At 42.3% G+C, this 15,479-nt stretch overlaps 1 protein-coding gene and 1 long non-coding RNA gene across 8 annotated transcripts in view; one reads left to right on the top strand and one right to left on the bottom strand.

Annotated features, from left to right (window-relative positions):
- Window positions 1-7,584: 7,584 nt before the first annotated feature.
- LOC123622587 lies at window positions 7,585-9,477 on the bottom strand. Its single transcript, XR_006729554.1, has 2 exons — window positions 9,251-9,477; window positions 7,585-9,083 (listed from the first exon to the last, which is right to left on the bottom strand). It is a non-coding gene; the product is annotated as an uncharacterized LOC123622587 (long non-coding RNA).
- Window positions 9,478-12,965: 3,488 nt separating this feature from the next.
- Window positions 12,966-15,479, top strand: part of GABPB1 (GA binding protein transcription factor subunit beta 1) — a 67,696-nt gene continuing 65,182 nt past the window's right edge. For 2 of the 7 annotated variants that reach the window (XM_045529053.1, XM_045528974.1), the window contains exon 1: window positions 12,966-13,420. The gene's annotated coding sequence lies outside the window, so the exon portion shown is untranslated. Of the gene's footprint in view, window positions 13,421-14,185; window positions 14,245-15,479 lie in introns of those variants that run through there. The other 5 variants (XM_045529076.1, XM_045528983.1, XM_045529067.1 and 2 more) reach the window with 5 other exon arrangements.

The raw sequence follows: 15,479 nt of genomic DNA, 5'->3' as shown, positions 1-15,479 counted from the left end.
ACTACCAAACAATTTTCCAAGGTGGTAGTATCAATTTATACTCCCACCAGCTGTATATGAGAGTTCCATTTGCTCCAAATCCTTTCTAACACTTTATCTTTCCTGTCCTTTTCATTTTAGCCATTTTGATTGGTATGTAGTGACATCATTATGGTTGTAATGTACATTTCTTTGATGCCTAAAGACACTGAATACCTTTAAAAATGTTTACTGGTCCTTTGGATAGTCTTTTAAGAAATGCCTGTTCACATTATTTGCCCATTTTATGATTGTGCTATCTTTTTCTTATTGATTTGTTGAAATTATATATTCTGGGTATGAATCTTTTTTATTTACATATTAGAATGTCTTCTTTCACTCTGTGGCTTGCCTTTTAACTATCTTGCTGGTGTCTTTGTGTATGTATGTATGTATTTATTTATATTTCTTAGAGACAAAGTCTTGCTCTGTCACCCAGGTTGGGATGCAGGGGCACAACCATAGCTCACTGCAGCCTTAAACTCCTGGGCTCAAGCAATCCTCTTGCCTCAGCCTCCTGAGTAGCTATGATTACAGGTACACATCACTATGCCCAGTTAATTTTTTTTTTTTTCTGTAGAGATGGGGGTCTCCTTATGTTGCCCAGGCTGGTTTTGAACTCTGGGCCTTAAACAATCTTCCCGCTTCTGCCTACCAAAGTGCTGGGATTACAGGCATGAACCACTGCACCGGCCTGGTGTCTTTTGATGAACAAAAATTTGTACTTGTTTTACAATTTATCACATTTTTCCCCCTTTATGGTTAGTGTTTTTTGTGTCCTATTTAAGAAATCTTTGCATGTTCTAAGATCATGAAGCTATTCTCTTGTTTTCTTCCAGAGGATTTATTGTTTTACCCATTACTTTCAAAATGTCTGAGTTGGGAGAGTTGTAAAAGTCAACATCGGCTGAAATTAAAGAGCTATTTTTGAAGAGCCAGTCACGGAGTATTGTGCTATTAAATCTGAAGTAGTTGAACAAGCAGCTCTCCAAAGCAGGAATACTAGGGAAAGCAATTACATAACTCCCACTCTACTTCTGCAAAGTGTTCCTTACTAAATAGGCCATGTTGCAAGCTAGTCTGAAATTGGTTTAATTGCCATAGGACTGGAAAAAAAAAAAAACAGGGTGAGATTTTCCACACAAAGGGAAAAAATAAAGAAATTATCTGAAATAGAATATCAGTGTGGTTTTTTTTTTTTTTTTTGGAGACAGAGTCTTGCTGTTGCCCTCGGTAGACTGCAGTGGCGTCATTGTAGCTCACTGCAACCTCAAACTTCTGGACTCAAGTGATCCTCTTGCCTCAGCCTCCCAAGTAGTTGGGACTACAGGCATGCACCACCATGCCTGGCTAATTTTTCTATTTTTAATAGAGATGGGGTCTCGCTCTTGCTCAGGCGGGTCTCAAACTCCTGAGCTCAAGCAATCCTCCCGCCTCCCAGGGTGCTAGGATTACAGGTGTGAGCCACTGTGCCTGGCCAGAATATGAGATTCTTTACTTCACATGCCTGGAAGTTCTTGTCATAGAAATATTTCATATGTTTCCAAGGCTAACTGCTCCACCAATGCCTCTGATACTATGACCTTGCTCCATCATTTATCTCCTCCTCCCTCTCCTTCAGTTTTTTGTCTGTACTGCATTTCCCTTTCAACTTACAAACAAGTTCAGTCTCCCCAGTTCATCCTACAATGGAAACCCTCAACCACTTTCCTCTTACATTCTTTTCTTTCATTGCCAAAGTTAAAAAAACAGTAGTCATATTTGCTGCCTCTACTTTCTCACTTCCCATTCCCTTTTTTTTTTTTTTTGAGACAGAGTCTTGCTCTGTTGCCCGGGCTAGAGCGCCGTGGCATTAGCCTAGCTCACAGCAACCTCAAACTCCTGGGCTCAAGTGATCCTCTTGCCTCAGCCTCCCCAGTAGCTGGGACTACAGGCTTGTGTCACCATGCCCAGATAATTTTTTCTATTTTCAGTTGTCTGGATAATTTTTTTCTATTTTTAGTAGACATGGGGTCTTGCTCTTGCTGAGGCTGCTCTCAAACTCCTGAGCTCAAGCGATCCTCCTGCCTTGGCCTTCCAGAGTGCTAGGATTACAGGTGTGAGCTACCGCACCCAGCCTAGTGAATCCATTTTTGATCTTCTTTAGCTAGGAGCACTTTTTTTTTATTAAATTGCCCTGTCACTTTATACCATGTGTAATTGTTATTTATGTACTTTGATGGATGGTTAGCACCTAAAGACCAGAGACTTTGCTTCATCATCTGAGTGTCTCATGGAGGCTAGTTATAGGGCCCTTATAGAGGCTCCCTACATCATTGGTGTGTGTCTCAAGAGCACATGTTCCAAAGTGAAAGTGCTAGAGACAGGCCAAGCCAACATACTAAGAGACCTAGTTTGTCCGTGTCTTCAGAAACTGGTAGTACAAGCTTCTCTAAATAAGGTACAAGTGTTGCTTGAGAAAGATATTCATTTGTTTCTTAATTAATTCATAAATTACTTTGTGAAAAAGTATGGGGGTGTGTTTAGAGCAGTTATTTTATGTCAGAGATTTTCATATGCACTATTTCTAAATCCCTACATTATGAGATGAACATTATTTTTTTTTTTTTTTGAGACAGAGAGTTGCCTGAGCTAGAATGAGTGCCGTGGCATCAGCCTAGCTCACAGCAACCTCAAACTCCTGGGCTTAAGCGATCCTCCTGCCTCAGCCTCCCGAGTAGCTGGGACTACAGGCATGCACCACCATGCCCGGCTAATTTTTTCTATATAGATTTTTAGTTGGCCAGATAATTTCTTTCTATTTTTAGTAGAGACGAGGTCTCGCTCTTGCTCAGGCTAGTCTCAAACTCCTGACCTTGAGCGATGCGCCCACCTCGGCCTCCCAGAGTGCTAGGATTACAGGCGTGAGCCACCGCGCCCGGCCTATTATTTTGAATGTATAGATAAGGACTGGGTGAGGTGGCTCACGCCTGTAATCCTAGCACTATGCAAGGCCAAGATGGGAGGATCGCCTGAGCTCAGGAGTTTGAGAGCAGCCTGAGCAAGAGCGAGACCCGTCTCTACTAAAAATAGAAAAAAATTAGCTGGGCCTGGTGGCATGTGCCTACAGTCCCAGCTACTTAGGAGGCTGAGGCAAGAGGATCACCTGAGCCCAGGAATTTGAGATTGCTGTGAGATAGGCTGACACCACAGCATTCTAGCCTGGGGGACAGAGTGAGACTCTGTCTCAAAAAAAAAAAAAAATAAATCAATCAATAAATAAAAAATTTATAGATAAGGAAATTAAGCCTCAGAGTGCCTTAGTGACTTATTCAGTGTTATGGAGCTGGTGAGTGACAGAATCAGGACTTGAAAGCAGGTATGTGTGACTCTCAAACACAGGCTCTTTTCTACCTCATTATGCAACATACTCAGGTTTCTTGAGAAACAACTGCAGAAACCCTTGAATCATAGCCTGCCAGGACCAGGGGTCCTTGCCTCCAAATTTATATTGACAATCCTTGAGGAACACAAACCAACTTGCCAAGTTTTATCTTCAGCACTAGAGAAACACCTGCTTTCCAATAAAGTAGGACCAGGGAAAGTTTCCAGAAGGGATAGAGAAAAGATGGTAGTTATGATTGCATGAAAAGAGAATGGAAGCTACAGGACTTATAGCTGGGAATCAGAAACATTAAAACAGACTGGAGGCTGGGCGAGGTGGCTCATACCTGTAATCCCAGCTCTTTGGGAGGCTCAGGTGGGAGGATTGCTTGAGGTCAGGAGTTCAAGAGCAGCCTAGGCAATATATAGAGAGCCTGTCTCTACAAAAATTTTAAAATTAGTTGGGTGTGGTGGTATGTGCCTGTAGTTCCAATTACTTGGGAGCCCGAGGCAGGAGCACTGCTTCAGCCCAGGTGTTTGAGTCTGTAGTGACCTACGACCTCACCACTGCACTCCAGCCTGGTTGAGAAAAGACGCTCTACAGATCCATGATTTATTAAATGTGTAAAAAGTTTGGCAAGCCAGGGAGCTAGCATGCCACAACTAAGCCTTTCCTCCCCTTAACTTACTTTTGCTCCAAGTAACTCAGATAATTATTTCTGGAAATGTTTCTTCACACTCTGATATAATCCCCAGTTTAGGTGGAATCCACAGCCCAATATCCCTACTTTATCCCTCTCTGTGCCATCTCAGCACTGAAGCAAGATTAATAGCTTACAAACAACTGAGAAAACTACCACCAAATAATAAATTAAGTAATATTTTTTGGTTCCTATCATTGTAGAGAAATTTTTCATGAAATTAATAACTTCCTCCCCCTTACCAGGTTGATTCTCTGCAATTCAAAGGCTGGAGGATCTTTTTAGATCCTGCTAAGCTTGCAAATTTGCCAAAAAAAAAAAAAAAAAAGTGGTAGGTGGAGCTGTTTATAGTCATTCGTAGCCCCTTTCCAGGTTTACTGGTCACTTTGACTGCAAAAGAACCATGTTTTTATTAGTTGTGGGGTGTGTAGTTACAGGAAGAACAGCAAAGAATTTCTATATTTTTGAACAAATTCTGTTAAACTGAACTCCCTTTCAATTTAATGAAATTATTTTTGTTATTGGTCCTAAAAATATTAAGTAGGACTTGAAATAGTCTGCCCCTTCAAAAACCTGGCCAAGGCCAGGTATAGTAGCTCATCCCTGTAATCCTAGCACTTTGGGAGGGCCGAGGCAGGAGGATCACTTGAGGTCAGGAGTTTGAGGTTGCAGTGAGTTATAATGCCACTGCACTCTAGCCCAGGCAGCAGATGAGACTCTGTCTAAAAAAAAAAAAAAAAAAAAAGCTGATAGGTAAAAATCCAAACGTTTGGTAACACTCTAATCCATCAGCAGTGCTGTGGTGAAAACATTTGGTACATGGAGGGCAAATTAAAAATACATATATGCCCTTCCACCAAGCAATTCCACCTCCAGGAAATGCAATGAGAGATATTTAAATAGAAAAAAAATGTTGCCTTTTTCAGCATCAATATAGAAAAGCGCAAGGTATCTTAAGTGCAAAGTGCAGAACGGTAAGTATGGTATGCTCCTTTTGTATAAAAAATGGAGAAAAATAAGAATATTTATTCTTACATGTATAGTATGAGAAAATGTGTATTTGGAATACACAAGAAAAAAACAGTAGAAGTTACCTCATAGGTGATAAATGAATGGATGGGGACAAGGATGATTTAAAGAATTTTTTTTTGAATCGGTGAATGAACTATCCAAATAATTTTCAAAAACTGACTGGAAGCTCTAATCGACCAACAATTATTACATGCTTTCCTGTCTTAAAATAGAGTAACATATGGGTTAGGTAGCCCCAAACGCAACTTTAACTATGGGGTACAAAATGCAGGGTTGAAATGAAATGGCCCGTGGCCTAACCAATTCCTGGAAATCAAAGTTCTTGGTGCCTTTGGGGAATTCTGAGATCAGTGATGTGGTCAAAGAATTTCACCTGCTTTACTGGTGGTCTTCTCTAGAACTCAAGCAGCATGGGTAGGCAGAGAGAGAAGGGCACCATGCTCACTCAACTAATTTAGAACTCTTCAGCAGTCTATCTGCCAAAAAATCCATGCATTACTCATCTGCAAATCTAAAAAACATGTAGAAAGAAACCAGTAATTATATTACGGAGAATTTTTTATTTTCTTTAATGTCATAATGAATGTTTTTAATAGTAAGTAAATGATTTCAATAAATCTAGTAGGGAAAAGTCTTCTTCATCAATTACAGCAGATTTTTTCTAAATTTTGAGGAGCTACTGTTCCTTTTCAAAAGGCATATGTTTCATCACCAGCAGAAATTATCTTCCATTCTAAGTTTATTTTTTCCCTTTTTTCTTTCCCCCCCTCCCTCCTCATTCTAAGTTTTAATGACCTTGATTGGCTTAACCATCTTGATTTTTCCCTTAGAATTTCAGGTGACTAAAAAACTGCACTGTAAACCTAGTGAACAAAATTATGTCATTCCAGTGTTTCCCAAATGTGAAGGACCCATATCACTGGTGATACTCAAGTTGGTTTTAGGCAGCATACAAACAAAGGCAGTAAACACTGAATCATGTAGTGAGAAAGTTATTCCCGTTTCTCTTTCAAGCCTTCAGATTCAAAGCACTTGGCTGGGAAGAATATCTAGCTAGAATTTAGTAACTGGTTTTTGTTTTTATTACACTAATTTTTACATTTTACTTAATTTTTTTTTTTTCTTATCGCCAGAGGTTTACAACACAAATTTGTGTCTGAATTACCCACTCATAGAAGCATAAGGACAGAGGAGTGGCAGCTGTTGCTGCCTATGTTCCAGAAACCTCGTGGTCACAAAACATAAAAAATCCAGTGGGTCTTTTCTCAGGGCTTATCTTTCCTCGACCCAAATTCTCCCCATGGCCTTCTGTAATAGACCACTTGGCTCTCCAGGAATGGTGTAGTGCACAGAATAAACTGGAGTCCCAAACTGGTTTTTAAATGCTAGTTTCTTTATCTTACTGTGTGTCTAGGAGTCTACCAAGTGAGGCTAAAATAAGCTACCTTGGAATTTGAAAGGAATAAATGATAGCAAATGTAGAGCAGCTAGTACATTTAACAGACGCTCAATAAATGCTGATTTCCTCTCTTTCCTTCTCTGTCCTTCAGTACTTTATTTTTTTTAATATATTCTCTCCTACCGATCTCCTTCACTCCCCTGGCTTTAATCATTACACTTTACATGTGTAACTTCTAATTTTCTATCACCAATTCTGACCCTTTTATCAGGGGTACTAAACGTTGGCTTTTGTGGCTGTTTAAAAGTTCTACATTGATATTCTGGCGTCCTCTTAAACTCAACAAATATAAAATAGAATTTTCTTTCTCCAAATCTGTTCCTTCTCCTCTTGGTTTTTCTTGTTTCTTTCATGCTATTATCTCCATCACTCAGGCTCAAAAATCTCAATCATCCTTAACTCCTTTCCCCTTTCCCATCACATTGACTCAGCAATAAAAATTTTATATGGTATTTTGGTAGCTTGCAAACGGGTTATAAACAAAATAGTGTTTGTTTTATCACTCCCCCCTTCTCCCCTCCCCAAGGATGAGAAAAGTTAGAAGACATGCCCAGGTGATTAGAGCGGTTAGAACCTAGACTAAAAACCAGTTAAGACTTGAACTTGTGGCTCCTCACTCCAACCGTTATGCTCTTTCACCTTACCACATCATCTCCAGCTCTGCAATATCATTTGCATCTGTCTCTCCTCCTCGTCATCATTTGTCATCCTTGGAATTTGGGGCCTACCTTATCTTTCACATTTGTAATGCATTTACAGAAAAATCCGCTCAGTTAGGGAAGTAACAGTTCATAGTGTGTATCCAGTGTTGTCTAGGAGTTTTTAAAAATAAATTAGAAAAAAAAAAAACTCCAGCAAAAAAAAATTTTAACCATGAAATATATAATATACATACTGAAAAAGTACACCCCCCCAAAAAAAAAACCTACAGCTCAGTAAGTCAGAGTGAACACCCCACATAACATCCAGGACTTAGTCCCATGTTGCCTACAAAGAGATACCGGAGGCTGGTTAATTTAAAAAGAATAGTTTATTTGGCTTTCAGTTCTGCAGGCTGCTTCCATTCACGGCAAAAAGGTGAAAGGGAAACTGGCACATGCAGAGATCACATGGTGAGAGGAGGCAGGCGAGAAAGAAGACAAGGGTGCCAGGCTCTTTTCAACATCCAGTTTTTCACAAACCACGAGTGAAAACTCACTCCCCTGAGGATGGCACCAAGCCATTAATGAGGGATTTGCATCCATGACACAAACACCAGACCCCACTTCCAACACTGGGGATCAAATTTCAGGAAGACCTTATTGGGGCCCAAACACCTCTTGTTCCCTTCCAACCACTACCCCTTGCAAAGCTATTTCTTTTCTTTTCTTCATAGTTTTACTACTTAAACATATATCCCTAAATCTAGTTTGGTTTTGGCCTGTTTTTTTTGAACTTTCAATTTTCCAACATGGTCATACCAATACATATTTCCACCAACAGTGTACAGTGTCAGCTACTCCAACTTTTGACCATTTTGACATTTTTCTGAGTTTTCTATTTTAGCCATTCTGCTGGGTATGCAGCAGTATCTCACTAAAGTTTTAATCTGCATTTCCCTAATGATTAAAGAAGTTGAGTACCTTTATATGTTTTACTGACCATCTAGGACACACTCTTTTGTGAAGTGACAGTTTTAAGTTTCTTACCCATTTTTCTACTGGGCTATTTCTTGTTGACTTGTGATAGTCTTTATAAATTCTAGATAGGAGCAAAGCAGACAAATTTTCTATTGTAGAAGTGAATGCATTGTTAGAGTACTCCTGACTCCCCTTACTCTGGCCCAAAAATTCACAAATGAACATTCTGGGAGGTAATGTAGTCAACTATATGCATTCTATCTAAAACAGTGTACTGAATCTTTGTGCCAGGAAATTTGCTAGATACTGGGCATATAATGGCAAAATAAAAAGTGATTAGGAACATTTTGCAATGAGACACCTGTGTAGAATCCTGCCTCTACCATTATGAGCTTGATGAATTTAGGCAAGTTATTTAATCTCTTTTAGCCTCAGTTTGCTCACTGGAAAAATGGGCTAACTATTTTAGCTGGGCATGGTGGCTCCCACCTGTAATCCCAGCTTCTTGGGAGGATTGCTTGAGGCCAGGAGTTTTAAGTCCAGCCTGGGCAGCAGAGCAAGATCCTGTCTCTATAAAAACAAACAAACCTATTTTATAGAGTTGCGAGGACTAAACGAGACCAAAATCAACAAAAAAACACCAGGCTTTTGCACAGTGGCTGACACAGAGAAAGCATTTAATAAATGGTAGCTATTACTAAATTTGGTGATTTCCATGTGGCCTTCTATGTGTATGTGGAAGGAGAAAATGGGTAGATGTCCATTTTTCTCTTAATCCTTACAGTTCTCACTATAAAATGAAAAAGGAATTTGGATTTACGTAAGCCTGGGAGTTTGGTTCTTCTGTCTCCCTTCATCTGTATGCCTCTACAGCAACACTTCAAAAATTACCTGTGGTGAAAGATCACAGATACTTTTCTAAAACATTATAAAAACTAGAAAAGGGATATAAAGAAAACAAGTACAAATACAATAATACAAGCCAATAATACAAGCCTCTAAATTTTTATAAGATCCACAGACATAAAATTAGTCTGTAAATTGCTATAAATTCTTACTTTTACTTTCTGTAAATGCCTTGTCATCGACCAGTAACAAAGGGCTTGAAGAGTGGCAGTGGCTTGTGGACCACACTTTTGGTGGTACTGCTCTAAGAGCACTGAAAAATCAGACTTCTGAGTCCGCAGGGCTGAAGTCCAAGCAATTAAAGGGGCTGGGTGCGGTGGCTCATGTCCGTAATCCTAGCACTCTGGGAGGCCAAGGCAGGAAGATTGCTTGAGGTCAGGAGCTTGAGACCCGCCTGAGCAAGAGCAAGACCGTCTTTACTAAAAACAGAAAAAATTAGCAGGGCATGGTGGCACATGTCTGTAGTCTCAGCTACTCAGGAGGCTGAGGCAGGAAGATCGCTTGAGTACAGGAATTTGAAGTTGCAGTGAGCTATGATGATGACAGCCACTGCTCTCTAGTCCAGACCACAGAGCAAGACTCTTGTCTTAAAAAAAAAAAAAAGCAATTGAAGGGTGGCTCTTGGTTCTAAGTTATCAGCTGGCCACCTAGTGGGCTCTTTCTAGCTGTGAGCACAATGTTGTGTCACTCTCTAGCTCAAAAACCATCCATTGTTCCCCTTGTAGGGGTCTGGAGGTGGTAAGCTCCAAGTACTTTAACCTGTCATCCAAGGCCTTCCAGAGCTGGTTCCAAACAACTTTTTAAGCCTGACTTTCTTTCTACTATTCTCTAGTCTACTAGACTGCACTGCCCAACATGGTAGCAACTAGCCTCACTTGAAATGTGGCAAGTAAAATGAGACTAATCTAGAATTTGAATTTTTATCTTAACTTTAATGACTTGGGTCGGCGAACCTACTTTTTCAACTGGAAATTTTATGCAATGAAGTATTGAGATATGTTTACGTATAAAATACATACCAGATTTCAAACAGTAATGAAAAAAACACTTTTAAAGTATTTAATAGTTTTTAAATATTGATCACATATGAAATGATAATATTTGGACATGCTGGGTTAAATAAAAGACATTATTGAAGTTAAAATTAATTTTACCTAGACAGCCATAGCCAAAATCTAGGAATCCTTGTTGACCCCTCCTTTCCCCTAACTCTTCACATTTGATTCATAAGCCAGAGAGGATAACTCTAATCATAAAATATGTTTTGGATCCATCTGCTTTCTCCATCTTTACTGCTACTGTCCTAGTCCATGTAACTCCATTCCTTAAAACCGTTCAATGGCTTCCAGTGCACTTAACCTTATCAAGGCTGCAGACTTCATCTACCATTCCTTCCCTTGCTCACTAGACTTCAGGCATGTTGGCCTCCTTGCTGTTTCCTAAACACAACAAACCCCTCACCTTAAGGTCTTGGCTCTGCTATTCCCTCTTAACTCCTTCCTAGTCAGGTCTTAGTTCAGAGAATCCCAGTAAGATGGCCAGTAATGCCAGCTCTGACCAACTACCAAAACTCTCTCCCTCAGAGAAACACTTTATCCAATCACCCTTTAATTTTCTTCAGTACTTACTATGGGATATTTTCCTTCTTTTTTGACACCTGTTTTTTTTTTTGAGACAGAGTCTTGCTCTGTTGCCCATGCTAGAGTGCCGTGGCGTCAGCCTAGCTCACAGCAACCTTAAATTCCTGGGCTTAAGCAATTCTTCTGCCTCAGCCTCCCGAGTAGCTGGGACTACAGGCATGCACCACCATGCCCAGCTAATTTTTTCTATATATATTTTTAGCTGTCCATATAATTTCTTTCTATTTTTAGTAGAGACAGGGTCTCACTCTTGCTCAGGCTGGTCTCGAACTCCAGACCTCAAGCGATCCTCCCTCCTCGGCCTCCCAGAGTGCTAGGATTACAGGTGTGAGCCACTGCGCCCAGCCTTGAAACTTGTCTGTTTCCCTCTAGAAACAGGAAGGCTGTTTGTTTGGTTGCTGCTTTATCTATTTCAGTGTATAGAGAAGTGCCAGGCACAGCATGGATGCTCTTCCAACAAGTGTTGAATGAATGAACATCTAATTGCTGACTAGACATATCTGCTTGGTTGGCTCACAGGCACTTCAAATTCTACATTATTAAAACAGAAACTTCTTCCTTCCCTAATGTATATTCTCTTCCCTTGTTTCTAATCTCAGTGAAAACATTACCATCCTCCAAAATGCTCCACTAACACACTTGGGAATCATTTCCTTATCTAGTCAATAAAATCTCTAAACTGTCAATAACCATATTGGTCATTTTGTTCCCTATTTGCCACTACCTCAGTCCAAGTCATTAATCTCTCACAGACTACTGTTTTCCTTGCTTTGGATTTTGTGTAAGCGATCTAAGATGCAAATTCAATTCTACAATGCTTCTACTTAAAATCTTTCAACAGTTTCCTCTTGGATTTCAGAAGCTAATTTCTGCACATGACATTCAATACCTTCATCACTAGACCTCTAAAGGAGCACCTCTAGGTATCCTAAAACAGGAGCGTCTTCTTCACCCAACAATCTCTGTAGTGTTTGCCTCCTAACCTTCACACTTATTGCTTCGTCTATCTAGAAGGCCTTCCCTAATTCCCTGACTAAAGCTAACTGCTTCTCCGGTCCCATTCCATTCCTTCCTCTTAGGTTAGTAAGGGGTTCCTCCTTTATGAGATTCTGCAGTATTCAGTTGTTTATCACTCTACTGATGATGACTATTTACTTCTACATTCTACAGCATAAGACCAACCAGGGGTAAGTAAGGGCTCTGTAGCAATCCTTAGCTGAATGTTCAAGTAAATGATGTTACAAATAAACATGGTATCAAAACTTTGACAAATGTTTATCAGCTGAAGCAATGAAAATATTCAATCAAAAGAAAACAAGACTATGGCTCCTATGCCACTTATTTTTGTATCTTAGGCACAACACGTTATTAAATCACACAAAGACTACAAATCTTTACTACATCAATTATTACAAAAGGTAAGTGGAGAGAAAAAGATTACTTATCTGACGCCACACAAAATCAGTGGGCAATATGGATTTCATTTAAGCTTGTCAGCTCTCCTGGATGAAACTCTTGGCGCTGTCTCAGATAGTCCCAACTCCTAGATATAGGATGCCAAAGTTGCAGGTTAGTAGGTTGGGGAAAGATGGATGGGAAAGCCATCCCCAGGCTCTCCTGTTAAAAACAAATCAGCCTACTGACTTCCTTTTGCTACTGTCTTAATAAAGCACAACACCACAAAAATTTTGACATTCCTGTCACCGAAAACAGATCTCTACCTGAGGTGGAAAAATCCAAGGGAATTCAGTGAGTAGTTATCAAGGTCTATGAAGTATGAGGCACCATTAGAATGTTAAAAAAAAAAAAAGCTACAGAAATATGTACATCTTCGTCATAAACCTACCGAGCTTATGCTAAATGGAGAAGGAACATCTTCCGTCCCTCCCCTGGTACCCTCACAGCGTCTCCCGTCCAGTCTGCCTAGTTTAAATCTTGGGCCACTTTAAGGTAAACCCTAGCCTCCTGGCTGCCCTTCCGTCTCCCAGGATTCTGCTAGGCGGCTCAGAGGGCAAGTTTAAGTGCCACGGATACCGCAGTCTCTGTCTTTTAAAGGTCAAGTCGGGGAGATACGAAGCTTAGCAAAAGCACATTACTTTCCGAACTCCTAGCCGCCACGGAAAGAGGCGGGAAGGTTCCGCCGCGGCCCAGCAGCTCGGCCGCGCACATGGCGGGCCGTAGCTCCCACCCCCGCTGCCGCGCAGGCGCCGGGCGAGCCGGGACTTGCGGTCGCCGAGAGCGGATCATTCCGCCGTTTTCTTTGTGTAGTTGAAGCACTAGAAATCGCATATTTTCCTCCCTGCTGTTAAAAAGAAAAATTAGACCCTCTCGCCCCCTTCTCCCGCCGGAATGGCGTTGGGAAGTGGAGGGAAGAGGGCTCCGTGGATAAGTGCAGAGGCGGAAAACCCTGGGGCAAGAGGCTGACTAGGGCCGGGCCGAAGAGGGATGCTGGGAGCTTTGACTCACTCGCATACCATGTGTCCTTCCGCGCGCAGCACGGGGGACTTTTTGGTGGGGATTTTGGGCGCCGACCAGACGCGGCATTTTCGGAAAATAGCGCCCTGTGCAGCTGAAGCGCCTTGTGTGTAGCGGGGCCGCGTCAGCCCGGCCGGGTACGAGGCGCCTCGGGTCCCCGAACTACCTCCTGCTGCCTCCCCGTTGCCGCTCCCGAAGCTTTTCCAGGTCAGTGCGGGTCTGTGTAGGGCCCTGTTACCACCGGATGTGGAAGTTGATCTCTTCGCTGGTAAAAAATAATTCCACTTCCCCCGGAACCCAGATCATCCCCGCGATTTCCTGTTTATTGCATTAAGGCGCCGGGTTTCCGGGGCTCCTGGCCCCGCTTATTCCGCGGGGGTCGACGGGGTCGGCCTGGGCGTCCGCTCTGCGCCGCCGCCGTGCTTTGTCCGCGGGGCACCCCGCTTCTGGGAGGGGCGGGCAGACATGGTGGCGGCCGCCGCCCCCTCCGCGGCCCCTGCATGCGGCGGCCTCCTGGCTACTCCCGGCCGCGGCGGGCCGGAGCCGCGGCTCTGGGTGGCGATGGGGTCGCACCGGGGCGGCGGGGGCTCTGTGATCGCCGGGAGGCGGGCGATGGGTGGGAGAAGGAGAGAGGCAGACGCGGCCCGGCCTCGGCCTCGGGCGCCGCCGGCCCCTTTGTCTGGGCGGCCTGACGGCCCCGCTGGGCTCTCCAGAGCAGGGAAGGGGCGGCCAGGAAGGCCGGCCGTGGGCGCACTGTGCTGCGGGGCCCGCGGGGCTGGAAGGCGCTCGGGCCGCGGCGGGAGCGGCTGGCCGGGATAGGGTTAACGGGAGAGCCCAGCCCGTCCCGCGCGGGGCCGCCACCGCGGCAGCTTCAGCCGCGGGGACTGGAGTCCTGAGGGGGAGCAGCCTGCATTTCTGAATGCTCGGGACTTCTGCCCCGGAGACTTCGGCGCCGAGATCTGCGGGTGCGCGGCTTCGGAAAAGAAGTTGAGAATTTTGCCAGGTCATCTCTGCCTGGGCACAGTTAATCAGTGTGTATTTAGTGTGTTTCGTTGAAGCTCTCCAACTGTGTTGAATCAGCGTGCTTATCCTCAAGGGTGCATCGTGAAAACTGAAACCGAAGGAATAATACAGGCCTGCTTTGTGTGTTTTCCCACTTTAAGCTTGTTTTCAGTACACATACTCTTGTTTTAAACCTGATTGGACTGTAGCGAGCAGACATCTGTTCAAAGGAGGGGCAGAGACTACGGTACTTCTGAAGGGGGCTTGGTAATGTGGAAATATTTTAAGTTCTGTGTCCAGATTGGTTTGCTGTCTCCATTCAGGCAAGTTACTTTCTAAAGTACAGTTTATAAGTGGAAAAAGGTTTGTTGTAGTCCATAAATGAGCCCTGTAAAGTACTTTGCCATCTCAAAGATGCACTCTTAATTTATTATGCAGAAGTTAGTGGTCACAGATTCTTTTTTGCAGATAGTTTATCTCACGGAAGGACCTACTGGCTTGGTTTAAATTTTTTTCTCATTGACATGCAACTGTCATCAGCTTTGGCACTTCCATTTTCAGGCTCAGATTTTGGGTTTAAGGAAACTAAAGGACAGTGTTATCTCATTTTTTTAATTTTTCTCTTTCTTTAAGTATTTTTCCAAAACAAAAGCCTATGTTGACACAAATGACACGTTAGATAGCAGTGACATTGTCTTGCATTTTAGCAGATCTTTTTAATGTCTGGTGTAATAGAAGACACCTAGATTCTTAAGTCTACTTCTGCATTCAGTCTGCTGTGGTTATCACACCTTGTAACCTCTGGAAAACTCCACTGTAGACTCATAGTTTTGTTTGTTTTCTTTTAAACAAATGTGTTATTCCTGTCCTGCTTTCACCATACAAGTCAAATCAGGATATTATGCAAGACATGTTTTAAGAATATGGATAAGATTGATTCCTATTTTTTTTTTCGTGGGCTAACTTTTTTAAAAATTGAGACTTACGTGCGTAAACAATATCACAGATAAGGATTGCATAATCTGCATATGATCCTGGAGACTCAGGAACATTTGGAAATATTCTAAGTGACTAACCTCAATTTTTCATTCCAGTACATATTTTTATTTATTTAATTGTTTTCCTCTAGAAATCCAGAGTGTTGTGAAGGTACATATTTTTAATGGTGTACACAAGTAAAATGCAAATTCCACATTAGATGTGCTTGTGAAAATTTATGTGTAAATGTCATCTGTGAAGCTAGAACACTTTGAAAACACTATAG

The sequence above is a fragment of the Lemur catta genome, chromosome 1 (genome assembly GCF_020740605.2).
Source record: "Lemur catta isolate mLemCat1 chromosome 1, mLemCat1.pri, whole genome shotgun sequence".
Taxonomy (NCBI): Eukaryota; Metazoa; Chordata; class Mammalia; order Primates; family Lemuridae; genus Lemur; species Lemur catta.
Note: the sequence above shows the minus strand (reverse complement) of the source record. Positions and strands in the feature narration are given on the sequence as shown.